Raw genomic sequence first — 16,957 nt, 5'->3', positions numbered from 1 at the left:
TGCCAGCCTGCAAACCACCCATGGCCCCTCACCCAGGCCGGCCCTGCCCCCAGCAGAGACCCCCATCCTGATTGGGGGCAGAGCTGGCCTGCAAACCCCATGGTCCCTTGTCCTGGCTGGCCTTCCCCCTCTCCCCACCAACCCCTGCAATGGGACCTCCCACCCCAATCCGGGGCCCCCTTCAAGACAGACCAGCTGGCCCCTACCTGTGCATTAGGCCTCTATCTTATATAATAAAAGAGTAATTTTATTATATTGACCCTGATGGCAGAACAACCAGAACGAAAGCTAGACCAGTCACTAGTAGAATGAAGCGGACTGATCACCTCTTGGTCCCTTCCCCCAGTCTTCAGGCACCCATCATCTGATGGAGAACAGGGAACCCGGGGTGGGTAGTGGCGGGCAGTGGGGGTAGTGGGGCTGGCTGTAGGCAGCTGGGGAAAATGGGCCTGATAGCAGCCAGGCCTAGGGACTGTATCCGCACATGAATTTCGTGTGCTGGGCCTCTAGTATTATAATAACTTTGTATGGTGCCAGGTGGGTACCAGAAATATTGGGAGGAAACGTTGCTGTAAAGTATATGATTGTCTAACTACTATGCTATATACCTGAAACTAATATAAAATAATATTAAATGTAAACTTGAATTAAAAATGAAAAATAACTGAAAATATTATTAATACTTAAAATCTACCAATAATAAAAACAAAAAATAAAATTAACATTGATACCAGAAATAAAATTAGACCATTCTATTAGTTTTATAGTAAGAGAACATAAAAGGGCAATGTTTTTTTATTATAAAATTTTAAATAAAATTCCTTAAAACAAAACAAATAATTATTTTAATCAAGAGATATCCCTGGCCTTAAGAAATTGGTACACATCAACCAAATTGATTATAAAGCAACTTTTCTCTTAAATTGGGGCTATTTCTCTTGTGGGTGGATGTGGACACCTATGACAAGATGAGAGTTATTATGGAATAATGAACTGCATATTTGCTTTTATCCAAAATCCCTATGTTGAAACTCTGACCCCAATGTGATAGTGTTTGGAGATGGGCCTTTAAGAGGTAATCAGATGAAGTCATGAGGGTGGGGTTCTATAATGAAGTAGTGCCCTTATAAGAAAAGGAAGAGAACCCACAGCATGCACACACACTCTGTCTCTACCATGTGGGCACACAGTGGGAATGCAGTCATCTTCAAGCCAGGAAGAGTGCCTGCACTGGGAAACCAATCAGCAGGCACTTTATGAGAAATGAACATGTATGGTTTTAGCCACCCAGTCTGCAGTATTTTGTTATAACAGCCCGAGCTGACTAAGACAGATAGCTTCTGTGCTACTGAGGGGCTGAGTCAGGTCAGGGCTAGGTGTGCTAGAGAACTTTCAGAACTTTCTACTTTTCTCATGAGTGCATTATGTCTCTGCCCTTACACCTGCCCTTGCTGGGACCCAAGAAATTGCTCTTATATTGAGAGATCCCTTGGCTTCAAAACAATCTGTCTCTTCCCTGTTACTTTGGGGTAGTTGCATTAGTCATCTGGGCTTACCAGAAGAAAAGGAGAGACAAAACTCTAAGATTGAAAACCTACAGGAGATCCTATCAACAGAGCATATTACCCCAAATCTCTGATAAACATAAGATGCTAACTATTCCCAAAGTATATAAAACAATGACATTATAACAATATTCCATTAATAACACTTTCCAAATTGAAGGGAAATTTGAAGATTTTAAATCACAAAGAAAAATCAAATATAACTGGAGTTATTTTAATAATTTCAATTTTATTAACCATGTGAATCTTCACATTGGATCCTTTATGAAATCTTTCAAGTTTATAGGTATTTATTTATGTCTCTAGTTATTTGTTTCTAGTTATCCATCAAAATCATTTAAGACCAGCTGTGCTATTTAAATCAAGTGTACTCTTAAATTAGATAAGACAAAGGGCCTGTTTATAGGTAACCTTGAACTAATTTAATAAGCTTCTCTGCCAGTTGTTCATTTGAACCATTAAACAATAGATTAAGAAGGAATATATCTTCTATAGCCATTGGCTTAAGAAAAACCGAGATGAGAATAAAAACAAGAAAACTTTGGGACATTTCCAGGTGTTTTAGAGCTCTGATTTTTTTTTTTTATGACCCTGAAGCATAAAATATAGCATGTGGCAAATATTTATGAATTTGACTGAATAGTGAATTATCCTGACAGCTAAGTCCAAGAAGTACTTGGGATAGCCCTTGTATCTTCCATTTCTCTGCTGGGTAATTCACCAAACCATGTTCTCATCCTGAAGTCTTTTGGAGAGAAAATGCCTTCTCTTGGTACATCTAGCCTTGAATTCAGGCAGAGATGGCTCCTATTGTACATAAGCCATGATTTCTATTTGCCTATAATAGTATTGAATGTTAATTCTGCCAAACACCTGTGTTCACACCATCAGCATATCTTTAGTAATACACCACTGCCTGCTTGCCACCCATCATGCACACCTGCCAAACAGCCTCTGATCAGTGATGGACTGATTTGGAAAATCACTTAGTGTAGGAGGGAACTGATCTGCCACAGCAACTAGAAACCCTGCTCTGCTCTCCCGCTCTTCTATTTGGCTGTGGACTTATTCCTATCTGGCAACACGACACTTGACTTGGAGACCATAGTAGTGATATAATGACATATGAGAGGACTGATTCGCATGTTAGCTCATGAAGCATCTTGTGCACAATCAATGCCAAAGCCATGGTAATATAGACTCATACAGCTTTATAGGACATTAACACAAAGTAGGCTCTGAGCAAAAATAACTGTCTATTTAGAAGCAAGTCTCTGCCCCCAGAAAAGAGTGCGTTCGAGAAAGTACACTCCTTACAATTTCTGAAGACACAGGGAATGCCTGGGTAGGTGCAAAGTGAGATAGCGGGGTCAAGTTGACCTTTTGTAGAATCTAGACAAAAGGAGTCCTGGAGCAGAATTACTCTTTTGCCATGTTTCCAGCTCTCAGTCAGATGGACTAGAGAGGCTTCTGGAAGTCACATCATTATGGCCGCCTAAGGAGAACCCCAAGTTTAGTTCAAACTTATATTAGTTGGCGATGGTGGGACTGGGAAAACTACATCCATGGAACACCATCTGACTGGGGAATTTGAGAAGTATGTAGCCACCCTGGGTGTGGAGGTCCATCCCCTTATGTTCCTCACCAACAGAGGGCCTATTATGTTCAACCTGAGGGCCAGAGAAGTTCGGGGACTTCTAATGGCGAGCCTAGGTTGCCATTTTAATGTTTGATGTAACTTCAAGAGTGACTCACAGGAATGTGCCTAACTGGCACAGAGATCTGGTATGGTGCGTGTGAAAACATCCCCACTGTGTTGTGTGGAAACAAAATGGGTACCAAGGACAGGAATGTTAAGGCAAATCAATTATCTTCTACCATAAGAAGAATCTCCAGTACTATGACATTGCAGCCAAAAGTAACTATCACTTTGAAAAGCCTTTCCACTAGCAGGCTGGAAACTCACTGGAGACCCGAAGTGGGAGTTTGCTGCCATGCCTGCTCTTGACTCACCGGAGGTTGTCCTGGACTCAGCTTTGGCAGCACAGGATGAGCCTGACCTAGAGGTTGCTCAGACCCTTGCTCTCCTGGATGATGACAGCCTGTGAGAAAGGGAAGCTGGAGCCCCGAGTCAGAAGTCCAGTTTTATAGGCGACTGTCCTGTGGTGTGAGTGGTGCAGAGTGCTCAGCACTTTATTGTGGAGCTCAGCGGAGCTTGTGCCTGATCTCTGGGATGGTGAAGGAGATGAGTGGGCTTCGGAGTGAATGTGGCAGTTATAAAATACCTTCATTTTTTGGGACCTGCATGTTTATCTGTTTTGGAATGCAGTTGCTTCCTTATTGAGTTTCAAATATAAGACTGCTGCAGTCACATCACAATACTCAGTGGCGAATCCTTGTTTATTACTGTCATTCCCATTCCTTTTCGTTTAGAATGAGAATAAAGTAGCATTTCAAATACCTAAAGAAACAGAAAGAAAGAAGAAGTCCCGGAGCAAGGTGTGCTGCTGCTAAATGCCCTCTGCCTGAAGTGGAGGCGGGAGGTGTTAGGCTGGAGGGAAGAGGAGCAAGGAACCCACAGGCGTGGATTCTTCTGGTGAAGCAAGCAGGGTCCTGGAAAATGCGCTCCCCTTTTTGTCCTTGGTTATCTTCCAGGTCACGATGCTTCCAAGGAAGAGATGCTTCAGGCTCACCTCAAGGTAGCCTGGCTGCGCAGCCCCGTCCATCACAGCCTCTTGTCAGGCCTGGTTGTGGGGGAGACGTCCCTGCTGCTCCCCCACCTCCCAGCCCCACACCCTGACAGGCAGGGAAGAGAACTGTATTAAAGCAAGCATTGCACAGCCCCTGGCCTCCCCTCCCCCATAATAAAGAGAATCTAAGAGTCATTGAAGGAGTAGTTTTCAATGACTAGCTTTATGTATTCAAAATTGATATCTTATCAGAGAGTATATCCTGTTTGCACTGTGGAAAGTTCCTATTCTTACACCTTCTTTCATTATGTTCACTTTGCTTGTTTGCACAGTAAATGCAGGTTCAGTGGATTCTTAGTGTCTTCAAGAGCACAAATACAACTCATTACTTCTATTCCGACACCCTGAATTCAGGATTTGTGATAATTCTGCTAGAGTTTAGGTAGCACTGATTTGGTACCATTCATTAAAAGAGGATTTAGGAGGCAAATTAAGAACAGAAATGAGAGGACACAGGAAAAGGTTTAACATATTTAAGACGTGAGAATTTTCAAGGTCTTTCATAGCACTTATTTGCATTTAAACAATTAATGGAATAATTACAACTAAGCCGTCTCATTAATTCAAGAAAATCCAGCAGGATCTTTATTTGGCAACAGTTTGCTAGTAGAAATTCCCTAAGTATTGACTCAATGGAAAATTGGTAAAAAATATGCCTCCTCTCAAATTCTAATTACTCCCTTTCAATCATCCTAAATGTCTTCCAAACATTGAAATAATCATTCCAGAAAGCTATAGCTAGCTGCATAAAGCAGTATGTAAATATGTGTCAGTCTGTCCCACAGGTAACTCTGGGCCCCTGTGATGGCTGGAAGAAGCCCCCAGCTGGGTAGAAGCATGTTAAGGTGGACCCACAGGAAGGTCTCTAGCTCATCCAATGGGCCTGAGACCCACCAGTCTCTTGCTCTAAATTTGCACGTTCTGTTCTGATCCTTTTTGTACCTCTCTTACAACTGGGCCCAGTAGATAGGCCCCCTTGCCCCTCTCTCTCCCTGAAACCAGCCCTAGAGACCTAAAAAACTGCAAATTCCTCTTCTAGGAAGCAGAGGGCCGGCACAGTGATTTGATTAGGTCTCTATCAAACACTGGGACCATTAATTCAGCTATAGTAGGTTGCTTAAGACAAAGTGCTGAAAAATGGAGACTCCACATGTTTCATACATTCATTCATTTGGCGGAGAACAGGTTAGGAGCATGGAGGGGTTCTGCCACTTACTAGTTGTGTGGCTTTGGGCAATTTAACTTAACCTCATTGCACCTCAGTTTCCTCTTTTATAAAATGGGGATAACAACTCCATTTTTATAGGGTTTTTATCATGGTTCAAATGACTTAATATTTGGACATTGCTAAGAACAGTGCTTGATATATAAAATCACCTTTCTAACTGTTATGAAGTAAATCCATTCATTCTATAGTTGTTGAGTGCTTACTATGTGCCAGATGCTGGAGATACATAAGTGAGCAAAGAGTCATACATTTCTGTCCTCTTGATCCTGCTAGTGAGGGAGGCATATAGTAAATATAATGAATTAGTGCATTTTATACAACAGAAGATAAGTGCTATGGAGATTAATAAAGGAGGGTGAAGGTGCTGGAGAGAACTGGCAGGTATCCAGCCTTAAACAGAGAGTCAGCCTTTCTGAGAAGACTAGACAGTATTAAGGGAGAGAGGATGAAAGAGGCAGAAGGATCTGTGGGTGCAAAAGCCTTGAGGTATAAAGAGGAACACAGAGATGGGTGGCTGTAGTAGGTCAGGTAAGGTTAGAGGGAGGAGGTAAAGACAGAGAGGAAAGGTGGGCCAGACTATAGGGTCCTTTGGGTCATTGTAAGAACTTTGTTTTTTAAAAAAATATGTATTTTATTGATTTTTTTTTTATAGAGAGGAAAGGAGAGGGATAGAGAGTTAGAAACATCGATGAGAGAGAAACATTGATCAGCTGTATCCTGCACACCTCCTACTGGGGATATGCCTGCAACCAAGGTATGTGCCCTTGACCGGAATTGAACCTGGGACTTTTCAGTCCACAGACCGATGCTTGCCAAACTGGTTTTGGCAGAACTTTGGTTTTTATGCTGAGAAAAAAGGTGAGTGTTTCAGGAGAAGGGCCTAAGAAAGACCCAACTTTCAGTCTCTGTCTCCTCACCATAGCTACTCTAGTCACTCACCAGGTTTTGGTAAAGTTTGGAGTTCTCTCCCTAAGAGCAACTGGGCACCCACAGATGATTCAAGAAGCAGGGCATGGGCGCTGGGACATAACTCATATGCATGTCTATTCCAGGCAAGAGAATAGGAATGAGAATCCAAGCTAAGAACATGACTTTTCCCTGACACGTGCTAAAAGTAGAAGCCTGGAGATATAAATATAACATATCTTTGTTTGATGATTTCCTATAAGTATTAGAACTTTCAAGTGGATTTTGTTCTCCTCATTGCCAAGTGACAACCTAAAGTTCCTCACTCCTAGTTTCAATGTGGCCCTGAATACACAAGTTTCCAAGAGTGGCTCTAAGGAGCTAAGAGACAATGTTAGATTTGTTATCATTTGTTACCAGAAAAGGGAAAAAAAAAAAACCACAGCAGATACTCAAAGAATCATCGTATATTTGATTTTTATTTACTTTCAAGATAAATTTAAGTGGAAATTCAGAACTCTTAGAATGTTTTTATTTATAAGTTTGTAGAACATAAAACTTGACAATACTTGCTTATCCTGTTCTTTTGCTTACATTCTTCTTGCTGGGGTTCTAGAGCATCAATTATGTTTTAACAGTTTGGAAAATGGCCACATTTTTCTTCAAATTTACGGTCAGAAATCTTTGAAGAAGTATGAAGAGAGTGAGGATCAGATTACTCTTCACTTTCTGACAGCTAAGCCAAAGCTGGAGAGAAGAAACTTCAAATGTCTCTTATTTTCTGACTTTATAGTTACACTAGAGGCCCAGTGCACAAAATTAATGCCCTGAGGTGGGGGGATGGCAGTCCCTCAGCCCAGCCTATGCCCTCTTGCGGTCCAGGACCCCTAGGGGGCTGTCTGCCTGTCGGCTTAGGCCCACTCCCCATGAGCATCGGACCTAAACTGGCAGGCGGACATCCCTCTCGCAGTTCGGGAACTCTTGTTCCTTACCACCACCTGCTTGCTGCTCCTTACCACTTGACTTGATGCTCCTAATACTTCTGTGGAAGTGGGAGAGGCTCCCAGCACTGCCACTGTGCTCACCAGCCATGAGCTCAGCTTCTGGCTGAGCCATGCTCCCCCTTGTGGGAGCACTCTGACCACCAGGGGGCAGCTCCTAGGTTGAGCGTCTGCCCCCTGATGGTCAGTGCGCATCATAGTGACCAGTCGTTCTGGTCATTCCCCTGTAAAGGTTGCTTAGGCTTTTATTATATAGATGTAAAGAAGTGACCATAAAATGAGACTATTTTGAAGAGGTCAGGGAAAAAACAATACTGTCTTCCTTAGTCTCTTAAGCAAATGTTGAATGTTCAAGATGTTTTATTTTAGGTGAAAAACAGGGAAAGACAGAATATTCCAAATAAGATTAAGAAGGAGGCTAGGGAATACTGCCTAGACAGAATAGGTACTAAAGAAATTCTTAATGTAAAGTTTAAAGCAAAAGCAAATATAGATAGTATATTGCATAAAATCTGAGGAGGAGTGATAACTATGTCTTAGTTTGATTAAGTTCCATTGATCTAAAATGCTGTCATAGGAAGCTGTTTAGAGACATTGGTCTTTATTTCTTTTGCCTCTAGAGGTCATTAGTGAATGACTTAGTCATTACTAAATGAGTTTTTAATTAAAATATGTTAGTGTTGATTCACTGGCTAGGTCATTACAGTAATTCTCTCTTGTTATATGATCTTATTAATTTTTAATGTTGGCTACTGACTCATATTATACTATTATTCTTTAATGTTAATGATCAGCCTGTTTTGATATTAGGTAAGAGTATTTGTTTTAATAACCTAAATCTCTTCATTATCCCAGATTCAGAAGAGTACATGAAAGTCAGTAGAAAATGAGGATGAGTGAAAAAAAGGCAAAAATTAGCAAATAACCATTTTAGATTTTTGAACCTTGTATTCTGCAATACTTATACTTGTCTTTATATGTATTCTATCTGAGTAAGAAATTGGTTTTGGAATTTCATACTGCTAAACTTAAAATATTAATTAAAATCAGAGTATTTTATTTTATTTTATTGATTTTTTTATTGATTATGGTCTCACATAATTGTCCTTATTCCCCCATTCCCATCCCAAACCCCGCCCTAGATATGCCCCCCTCATCCCCCCCACTGTTGCCCATGGCCACTGGCTAGGCCCATATGTATGCACATAAGTCCTTTGGTTGATCTCTTCCCCTTACCCCCATTCCCCTTATTTTCCCTCTGAGGTTTGAGAGTCTGATCGCTGGTTCTCTTTCTCTGGGTCTGTTTGTGTTGTTCATTATTTCCTCTAGATGTGTGAGATCATGTGATCCAAGAAATACCCTTGTAAGAACCTAAACTGCAACAAGCCATAATGGTTATGCTGAGAGGCAAATGAACCAGTCTGTAGTGAGTTCCTTTCTGGGCCAACAGTTCTTTTGCATCCCAATTTCAATGCCAGATAGTTCCTTATGTGTACATGCCAGCCATGATATTTCAGATCTGGTTGGTGGACAAATGGTGGTAATGAAGGTCTGCCTGTCTCTGGTTTGGTCCTGGGCATCCTTCAGCAACCCGCGGCTGCTGTCTGCTGGTATGCTGAGGCGTCGTCAGCATCTTCCATCTCTGAATTGTGTCTCTTCTGTCTTCATGGCTGCAGCGCTTCTGTCTATTGCTCTCTGTTACAGAGTATTTTAATGTCTCTCTAGAGCAGTGGTTCTCAACCTTTCTAATGCCTCGATCCTTTAATACAATTCTTCATGCTGTGGTGACCCCCAACTATAAAATTATTTTTGTTGCTACTTCATAACTGTAATTTTGCTACTGTAATGAATCATAATGTAAATATCTGTGTTTTCCGATGGTCTTAGGTGACCCTGCTAGTTGTTCTCAACCTGTGGGTCCCTGTAGAGCTTAAGACCATCGGAAAACACAGATATTTACATTATGATTCATAACAGTAGCAAAATTACAGTTATGAAGTAGCAACAAAAATAATTTTATGGTTGGGGGTCACCACAGCATGAGGAACTGTATTAAAGGGTCATGACATTAGAAAGGTTAAGAACCACCGATCTAGAGGCACTGACTTCATATAGTAACTTATTAAAAATCTTGCTATTAGTCGAGGAGAACAAAATCTGGATCTCCTTATTCATATCACACACTTGATAGATTACCTTGTTCCTTTTTTTTGTTGTTCTAGGCATTGCGCACGTGTTTTGTTTAGGCATGGGGTGAAAGTAAACACAATAATAAAAGTCCACCTGTATTCTGGTGACAGAAATTACCAATGAAAAAGAGTCCCAAATAAGCAAGAAAATACCAAATAGTGATAAACACTATAGAGACAACCAAAGAAGCATACATATGGAGAATTACTGCTGGTGTCTTTAGACTGGATGCCACGCACTTAGTTTTCACATATTTATTGAGCATCTCCTACATGCTAAGCACTGCGGTACATACATACTAGGAAATAAAAAGACTACTGATAGACAATCCCTAGTCTTATGTAGTTTTCAGTCCAACAGTAATGGAATATAGTATATGCTTGGAAACCAACAATCATACCGCAGTGGGAATGCTGCTATCAGCCATTTCTTCTGAGCTGTGCTGGACCTCAGAGAACAGAGGAAGGGAATATTATAGCTCCTGGGGAGTTAGGAAGAACACTCAGGAAGAGGGAAGATGAGCTGAGACTTAAAAGATGAGTAGGAATCATCAAGGTGGTGAAAAGAAGTGGTAGACCTGGGCTTTTCAAATGGAAGAAATAAAATTAATAGAAGCACAGAGGTAGTGTGCATAAAAATATGAATGGCTTAATATTGCTGAAGTGTTAGAGTGTGACTGTAAGAGAGAGTGTGTATGTGTGCATGTGTGTGCATGCACATGTACACATGTGCATATAGGTAAACATACTAGGTGTACCAGTTAATAATGTGTATTTTTTTAATAGATGGAGTTACACATACTAGTATGTTGATATGTATGCAATTTGATATGTATGCTACTTTGTTGTATTGACAACAAGCTTCAAAACCTGATATGTCAAATTTGCTGAAGGTGTTAACATCATAGATATTTCATGCCAATAAAAGAGCATTTGTGGGAAGTTTTAATTCATTACTTTATTTTGGAAAAAACTGCTGCTGAAAGTTATCATATACTTCCAGAGGCTTATGGTAAACATGCTCATCTCAAGATACTTGTGAACACTGGCTTACGTAATCGCTTTAAAAGTGATGATTTTGATTTGAAAGACAAAGAATGTCCAGGGCAACCGAAAAAGTTTGAATACCAACAATTACAAGCATTATTGGATGAAGATGCATGTCAAACTAAAAAACAACTTGCAGAAAGATTAAACGTTGCTCAGCAAACAATTTCCAAGTAATGGGAAAGATTTTAAAGGAAGGAAAATGGGTGCCACATTAACTGAACGAAAGACAAATGGAAAACCGAAAACTCATCAGTAAAATGTTGCTTCAATGGCACGAAAGAAAGTCTTTTTTGCATTGAATTGTGACTGGCGATGAAAAGTGAATTTATTTTGAGAATCCCTCCCAAATGCACAAGATCATGGGTTGATCCAGGTCAACCATCAACATCAACTGCAAGGCCAAATTGCTTTGGAAAGAAGACAATGCTCTGCATTTGGTGGGATCAGGAAGGTGTCATGTATTATGAGCTTCTAAAACCAGGTGAAACCATTAATACTGATCACTACTGACAACAAATAATCAATTTGAACCATGTTTGATTGTGAAATAACCAGAATGTGCCAGAAAACACAGCAAAGGAATTTTGCTTTATGATGATGCACCATCACACATTTCAAAATTAATTAAGGGCACATTAAAAGATCTTGCCTGGGAACTATTAACCCACCTGCTGTATTCACCAGACCTTGCTCCTTCAGATTACCACTTGTTCCCACCAATGGCACATGCACTTTCTGAGCAGCACTTGAAGATGTATGAAAAAGTGGAAAATTGGGTCTCTGAATGACTTGCCTCAAAACAAGAAAAGTTCTGTTAGGACGGTATCCACAAATTACCTGAAAGATGGGGGAAATGTGTAGCTAGTGATGGACATTACTTTGAATAAAGGACTTTTGATGTTTCTCTTGAAATTGTCGTGTTTTCTTTGATTACAAAATCCGCCATTATTAACCGGTACACCTAGTACATGTGATGATGCTGTGTGGGTAACTTTAAGGGAAACTGGTGTTGAATAAGCCTTAAAATTTAAGGAAAAAATTAGAGATATGTGAGAAGCCTGTGTGTGGCAAGGTAAGGAATTAGATATTTTAATGCAAAAAATTATTTGAAATTTTACTTCAAGTTAAAAACAGGACAAGATAGGATGATCCAAATGCTACATGTTTTTTACATATTGAGGAGATATAAAAAAAACTTAAGAGTTGCTGGGCCAGTGTTGCTCAGTGGTTGAGCTTCGACCCATGAACCAGGAGGCCATGGTTGGATTCCTGGTGAGGGCACATGCTCAGGTTGCAGGCTTGATCCATAGAAGGGGCCATGTAGGAGGAGACAGATCAATGATAGTCTCTCATCATTGATGTTTCTATCTCCCTCTCCCTTCCTCTCTGAAGTCAATATGTTAACAAAGACTTAAAGTTAAATAAGGTGAAAATTTTTATGATAATTAAATTAAATTATATTTTTAAAAATAAAATATTCTCAATTTGCTGGAATGCAACAGTGTTAAACTTTGATTCTATCTATAGCATTATATAACATTATTTTTTCTATCTGAACTACATGAAAGTTTCTTTTATTAAAATTTAGGCTGAATTTTAAAATTTGAACTTTTGATAAATAGGTCTGTAAAGCTTGAAGGTTTCTTTAACATCGCTTGATAAAGGGAAGAGTAGAAAGTTTGAATAAAGATGACTCTAAACCACCATCTGATAAATAGCTTTTTAGCCTTTTGATTTATTTGACCTAAGGATAACACCACCTCCCCCATCCCCACCCCCATACCTAACTTAGTGCTGCTGATGCCTTTCACCTGAAAAGACCATATGATCAAGCCCAATACTGGTGCGCTTCTGAGTAGACAGAATAAACAAGCTTGTTCCACTTACATACTGGCTTTCCAGCCACAGTGCAATACATTCATTTCTGCTTTAACGCAAAGCCAGGTTTTAGGGCAAGACTGCTCACTAAAAAGAACAAGGCTTGTGATGAAAATAGAGCTAGAACAAACCACTGTAAACCTATGGAAGCAAAGGTCTTACAGAAACAATAATCCTAATGAGATTTTAGTAGAGTTAAAAAGATATGTCAACATCAGAGATTCAGAGAACAAACTGAAGATTGCTGGGTGGAAGGAATTAAGAATTGCAAATTGGTAGTAAAAAAACAGACACAGGGATATAAAAATACAGCCTAGGAAATATGGGTCAATAATATTCTCATAACTATGTATGGTGTCACATAGATACCAGACTGATTGGGGTGATCACCTTGTAAGTTATATAAATATCTAATTACTATATACATGAAACTAATATAAAATAATATTAAATGTCAACTATAATTAAAAAATAAAAAGATATGGCAACAAAATAAAGGCTATATTTAAATAATCTAAGAAAAAAAGCGATGCCAAATTCTAATGAGAAAGTGCTGCAGTACCCCTGGCCTTCACGACACCAATGTGAAGTAGCCTGATGGAAGGGATGTCAGGGAGGTGCAGGTGCTGCATTATGGAGACACTGGCCCCACATCACATGTCACCAGCAGAGAGAGTTGCAGACTTTGCACAAAATGTAGTGAAGCTAAAGATGGATCTCTTCAGTTTACCACCTTATGTTTATGTCTTTTCCACAAAGACTGGGAGAACTGCCTAAAAGCACTTCCACTACGTCAGAGTAAGTGTCCAAAATAAAGAAGGTGGACAGGGGCAGTTTGCACTCCAGGCTTGCTGTGTTATCTGGAAAAAAATCACTGACAACTTCCATGTTACACTGACATCACTATTCTATTTACAACAGCCTGCATTATGGAAATATAAGAGAAGGGACCGCATATGCATAAAACGAAAAAATCTCCACCAGATTTAGATAGGGGAAAAAAAAAAGCAAAGAACCATCGCAGACAGGGATGGGGACCATATGAGTCCAGCTGGTGTGTAATGTGTGCAGTGCCTCTGGCTCACAGCCTACCTGGTAGGTGCTTAGTGAACATATGGGTGAAAAAAAATAAAATAAAAATCCTTCAGTCTGCAGAGGTGACTCAAGGAAAAGCGTGTCCTCACAGCGTTGGACTTCTGAATGACCCCGCTGGGTGCTTTCCCATTTTTGACCTCCAGCCTAAAGCTCTGCGTTGCTCTTTCCAGGACTCTACAAACAGAGGAGCTTCCCAAGCTGGTCACACAGCTCACCTGCCTCAGCTAGTTGAATGCCTATCTCTGCCTGGCCACAGTGACCCCGACTGTGCAATTTCCCACTGCTGTGGGCTGGGGGGTCCAAACCAGAAAATGACCCCAGAAGGAGTTTTTCTGGAGAGAAGCAAGTGGGTTGGCTAACTGGGCAGAAAATCCTCCAGCTTTGTAGACATGCAACTCCCAAGCTCTCCAGTCTTTATGATCAAGCTGTCAAAGAGTCAGGGATGTTCACCATCCCCCTTCCCCTCTGGGTAACACTCTCCCATTGTGTTAGGGTTTCTCTTTCTCATGAAATTGCATTTTATATAGATTTGTACTTGATTTCACCTGGTTAAAAAAATGGCCAATAGAGTCAGGGAACGAGGAGTGAGAAACACTGAATTCTCCCTCTTTGCCCTCATCAAAGGGGTGGTGGTTCCCCATTCCCTGCCTCCACCTTACCCAGGGGTGACTGAGGTCTGGGGTTGGCATTTCCTTGTTAAGGCTGCTCTGCAGAAAGGCTTTCCAGGTTTCCCATGATGCTGAGTTCTTGCAGCACCGAATCTCCCTCAATTAGTCTTCAGCGAGCAGGGCTGGAGGGCCTGTCACACGCGCAATCTCTTTCCTGTTCTCCATTTTCCAGTAATGTTCTGTGGATTCATTGTGATTTATAGTCCCGAGGGAGCCAGGTCTGCAGCATTTTCATTGGATCCAGCCTGTAATGCTGTTTGTCAAGCTGCCATTTACAGCTTGGAGATTTTTTCTCTAACCTATTATGCAGAAGCATGATATGGCTTATCATTTTAATTGTGACCCCTGATGGATGGCTGTATGGGGGCTGGGGGCCCCACCCACTGTTTCCAGTTTTTGACCTTGTGCAGTACCAACCAATATCCAATATCCAGGCATGATTAGAAGTAATCTGTATTGAAGATAGTTTTTGATGATCTTATTTGTTATTTTCATGAGAAATAGATCACTTGAGATAGGTCTATTCTCTCAAATGCACATGTCTTAAAGTGGGAATTAAAAAATAACAAATTAACCCATTTATTTTTCATCTCCTAATTTCACCATTTATACTCTATAAATCCATGATTTCGAGGCTTTAATTTTTCTAGAGTTGGTCAGAGGTTGTAGACAAGAATGTGTTTTAGATAGGCTTCCAGGGCAGGGCACGTTTACTCATATTTAGGACTCCAGCCCCCAGCATAGAGGCTGGAATGCAGGAAGCACTTAGATTTGAGTTAAAACTGCAGTGAGGTAAGAGATGGGGCCTGGAGAGATTAGAAGGGGGCCGAGGCAGGATCCAGGGAATTATCTAACAATCGATGGAAATCCACAGGAGCAGAGACCAGCCGAGAAGTCCTGACTGGGATACACAGGTCAGAGCAAGCTGCAGATCTAAACCACAGAGGCAGTGAGAAGAGAGAGGGCGAATGAGAACCACAGATGGCACAAAGAACATCTGAAATGAGGCAGCAGGCAGCACTTTACAGCCATGTAGTATGCACTGGGCAGACCATCTCAGTGCTGAGAAGAAAAGCCCTCGCAGACCTTCTGTGAGGCACCGACCAATTCTACAGAATTAGCAGCTTTGACCTAACCTCTGAGCTACTCTTATTGCTTCAGGGCATCCCCTCCCTCCGCTCACAACTCCTGTTTTGTCTAGGCTTCCATTGTGTTTTACATGAATGACTTCAGCTGCTTCCTAAATGGCTTCAATCCTATGACTCCCTGCTCCAGTCCATGCATCTTGTTTTAATCTTGGTATCATATTCATGATACTGTGACAACTTCAATATGAATGTTGTATATTTAAATAATCGGTCGTCTTCTCTCATCAAATATTTATTGATATTAATTTGCCACCAGATACCACTATATTAGTGCTATACCTGAATTAGCTTTGGATCCTGTTCTCAAGAAACTTACAGTCCAACTGGTGCCTCATTTTTTTCCCCATTCTGCCCCTGGCTTATTCTCCATCAACTTGTTCTGGTCTCCTTGGCCTTCCTTCACTCAGCAGGTGTGCTCCTGCCCAGGGCTTTTGTCCTTGAAGCTCCATCTGCCTGGAATGTTCTTTCCCCAAATCAAATCTCTACACAGCTTGTTACCTCACTCCACTGACGTCTCTGCAATAAGGCTTCCCTTTCTTTTTTCAAAAAATATGTTTTTATAGTTTTAGAGAGAGAGGAAGGGAGAGAAAGAAACATTGATGAAATATCATCCATCGGCTGCCTCCTGCATGCCCCTTACTGGGGATTGAGGCCACAACTTGGGCATGTTCCCTGATTGGGGATTGAACCGGTGACCTCTAGGTACCTGGGGTGATGCTCAATCCCTAGCTACAATGTCTGGGCTGAGCCTCCTCTTTCCAGTGGCCTTCTCTAAATACGTTATCAAAACCCCACTCAGTATCTATTCCTTTTTCTTGCTTTTCTTTTATTTATAACATTTAACATATTGGTTTGTAGATTTGTTTACTATATGTTTTCCCCACAAAACTGTGACTTCCATGAGGATAGAGATTTGCCTATTTTGCTCGTTGCTATATCCTTCGGTCTGCATAAATATTCTTGAAAAAATGAATAAGGGAGGACAAGTAGCCAATGCTAAGGGAAGGCAGAGGGAAGAGATCATTTACTCTGGGAAGGTGGAAGTGTTTGACCCAGGTTTCAAATGGAGGAAATTATTTAAATCTGGAAAGATCCTAAGAGAAGGGTGTTCCTCCTTTATTTCCCACCATCTTGGACTCTGTTATTCTCTGATAACTCTCAGATATTTATCATAACATCTTGTTTCTCTTTCAGTCTAATGTACCTTTGTGGAGCTCAAAAGGACATAGCAGGTCAGTGCAGACCTGCTTGACTTTGGCTCCCTGAGAGCTGCAAGGATGTCTGCTGGGCTGCATGTCAAGTCTCAAAACAAAATTGTACAGAGCCAGTCTGATACAGACTGGCCCAGTTGGTTAGACACCATGCTTGCAGTAGAAGTGTGGAAAGTTCTTTCCTTTCTAATTATAGATAGAAATCTGTTCTTTTTCAGACACTATTTCATTACCTTTAATGTGAACAACTCTTTGCTCTAATATCTGA

General features: G+C 40.9%; 1 protein-coding gene and 1 pseudogene across 5 annotated transcripts in view; one reads left to right on the top strand and one right to left on the bottom strand.

The window, feature by feature from the left end:
* Positions 1–16,957, bottom strand: part of KCNQ5 (potassium voltage-gated channel subfamily Q member 5) — a 497,952-nt gene that overhangs the window by 148,631 nt on the left and 332,364 nt on the right. The window lies entirely within an intron of this gene.
* On the top strand, positions 3,291–3,673 carry LOC311625251 (GTP-binding nuclear protein Ran-like; annotated as a pseudogene). The gene has a single exon. The product of its transcript is annotated as a GTP-binding nuclear protein Ran-like (transcript).

Source organism: Pipistrellus hanaki, assembly GCF_964339955.1.
Source record: "Pipistrellus hanaki genome assembly, chromosome: 7".
Classification (NCBI taxonomy): Eukaryota; Metazoa; Chordata; class Mammalia; order Chiroptera; family Vespertilionidae; genus Pipistrellus; species Pipistrellus hanaki.
The sequence above is the reverse complement of the archived record's forward strand: the minus strand, read 5'-3'. Positions and strand labels throughout refer to the sequence as shown.